The 2,907-nt window shown below is 39.4% G+C and overlaps 1 pseudogene; it reads right to left on the bottom strand.

Moving 5' to 3' along the window:
- Window positions 1-466: 466 nt before the first annotated feature.
- Window positions 467-575, bottom strand: LOC127563683 (uncharacterized; annotated as a pseudogene).
- Between the last annotated feature and the right edge of the window lie 2,332 nt (window positions 576-2,907).

Below are 2,907 nucleotides of genomic sequence, written 5' to 3'. Positions count from 1 at the left end.
GCCTCCAAACCTCACATCTGCCAAGTCTCTCAGGGTTGCTTAGCCATTCTACTCTCTCCAAAGGAAAAAGTAATGGAAGACGCATTGTGGTTTGGGGGATTAATTGTGCATATGTGTGTTCGTGTGTGTGTGCGCTTATGTATGCATACTTCCTCCCCACTCCCCCCAACCCCTACTTGTGGGTTCCACTTTTAATGAATTCTCCTGTAAAAACCAGTCTGGTTGGGGTCAGGGTGAGCAAGAGAGTTGGAATGAAACCATTTGATTTCCCTTTCCCTACTCTTACTTCAAAGCAGAATTTGGCAGAAAAAAAATCCATTTTTTGGGATAAGAAACAAGTTTTCTGTGCTTCCCAATAAGGTGAGTTATTGACTCGGGCAGGAAGAACTGGGCTACAGTCCCATCTCTGACACATACTAACTATGTGTGACTGACCCCAGGCAAGATCCTAATTCTTAAGAGACCTACAAAAGAAAGTATTTCCTTATCCATACTCCTTTGTGTTATGTGGGCCAATAGGACAGCATCCATTCTTGTGGAGGGGAGTGCTAACCTTTTCTCCTTAAAAAATATATAGATATATTATTATTCTCTCCTTAGTACTGTATTATACAGCACTTTATCCATAACTTTTACTCACATAGCCACTACCTTATTTTAGATCTCTCTCAATTATTGTAATCTCTTATTTGGGGATATCTAAATGGCACAGTGGATAGGGCACCAGGACTGGAATCAGGAAGACTCAATTTGCTGAATTCAAATACAACCTTAGATTAGTAAAGCTGTGTGAGCCTAGGCAAGTCATTTAACTCTGTTTGTCTCAGTTTCCTCATCTGTAAAATGAGCTGGAGAAGGAAATGGCAAGCCACTTCAGTATCTTTGCCAAGAAAACCTCAAATGGAGTCACAAAGAGTCAGATACAACTCAACAACAATGTACTTGATTTTCCTTTTTCAGATCCCTCCCCTCTTCAATCCATCCTCCAAATAGCTGTCAAAGTTTTTTGTTGTTGTTACTGGATTTTTTAGTATTCTAGGTCTAATAGGTTTTTCTCCTTGATTGTCAGCTTATATTAATTAACCTTTTATTATTAGTTTTTAGAAAGCAGTATTTGCTAAAGTGTTATAGTAAGAATAAGTGCCATAAAATATCCCCTCAAAAATCAGTGGCACACTCTCCCACTAATACATGACTCTAAGTGAAAGTCAGCCCAAAATTTAGAGACCTTTTATGACCAAGTAGCTGAAACCTTTTCTTTGTGAGGAGCTTCCCCTGGTAGCTTTTTGCTTGGAATCCTTACTAGAGTCACTGAAGTTGCCTTTCCTTACTGGGTCTAGTTCTTCCTCCATTCCAGTTGCAGACACAACTGCTCCAGGAACACTGGATTAGATGCTAAGGAGTGGTCCAAATTCTTCAGCTCTCCAAAGTTTCACAAGGTCATCCTCTCATGAAGTGGGCAAGGGTAAGGGGAACTAGAAGCTAGTTTCCTCTTTCCCCCTCAATTCTCCTTTAAGGGTTTAGCTAAAATGGCTCTCTACTCCATGGACCAAACCCTTGCATCTGGATTCGAAACCGATTTGCTATTTTATAGAAGACTTATAGGATGTGATAGAACACATAGGCAGGAGGGGAAACCCACTGCCTATCACAACAGCCTAATCTACTTTTATTGGCAATTAATACATCGGGAGATTTTTCTTGACCTCAGATCTAAATTTGCCCTTTTTGCAACTTCTACCCATTACTCCTATTTGTGCTTTTTCTGGGGCGAAACAAAAAAAGCCTGGCCTCTTTTCCACATGATTATCCTTCAAACAGTTGAAAACAACTTTCCTACCCCTCCTGGATGATCTCTACTGCCAGTAGACATCCTCAGGTTCCTTCAACTGATCATTATATGGCATGAAGTGTAGTCCCTTGATCATACCTCTATCATACCAAACCAGACCAGACCAGACACTCTAAAACTCGTCAGTGTTCTTTCTGGCATGGGAGATGGCATGCTTACAACCATGAAAGTAGGAGATGTAATGCCAAGTCAGAAGAGACAGCCAATAGTTCACTTTAGCAGAAATGGAAACCCTAGGAAGGGAAATAATAATATTATAGACAGCTGGGTGGCACAGCAGATAGAACCCTGGGCCTGGAGTCAGGAAATTCAAATCTAATTCAAAACCAGACTCAGAAATTTACTGGCTGTGTGACCTTATCTAAATCATTTAATCTCTGTTTGACTCAGTTTCATCATCTGTAAAATGGGTACAATAATAGTACCTACTTCTCAGTTTCCTTATTAAGATCAAATGAGATAATATTTGTAAAACACTTAGCACAGTGCCTGGCACACAGTAAGTGCTATAAAAATGCTAACTACCGTTATCGTTTTTAAATAAGACAGAAATTGTTGATTGAAGACTTAAGAACAGGGGTCCTTGAATGCCATGCTGAAGAGTTTATATTTTATCCAAGAGACAACAGAGTCATGACAGGCTTTTGATCAAAGAAGTGATTAGGTTAGATCTATGCCTTAAAAAGATCATTTCAGCTGCCATTTGGAGTACGGCTTGGATTGGAGAGAGACTAGAAAGAAAAAGAACAATTAGGAAGCTGATTGAAAATTTGATCCTGGAATTCCCAGGCTGGACTGGGCAGCTCTCAAGATAACCAGCCCTCAAGGAAGAATTTTGTCAAGCAGAGAGTGTAAACTCCATCCTGGGAGAATGTTTAACCTATTTAAGAAGACGAATTGATTTTAGATATTAGTACTAGATGGCACTAATTACAAATGACTTATCATCAGTTCATTAAACCATGATTTGTTACTGCTTTGTTACTTTGAATCACCATATATACTTGCAAATAATAAAGCTAGGCTTCCTTAGAATCTGCTATCATTCAGATTTC

This window comes from Antechinus flavipes, chromosome 4 (genome assembly GCF_016432865.1).
Source record: "Antechinus flavipes isolate AdamAnt ecotype Samford, QLD, Australia chromosome 4, AdamAnt_v2, whole genome shotgun sequence".
In the NCBI taxonomy this organism is placed as follows: domain Eukaryota; kingdom Metazoa; phylum Chordata; class Mammalia; order Dasyuromorphia; family Dasyuridae; genus Antechinus; species Antechinus flavipes.
The sequence above is the reverse complement of the archived record's forward strand: the minus strand, read 5'-3'. Positions and strand labels throughout refer to the sequence as shown.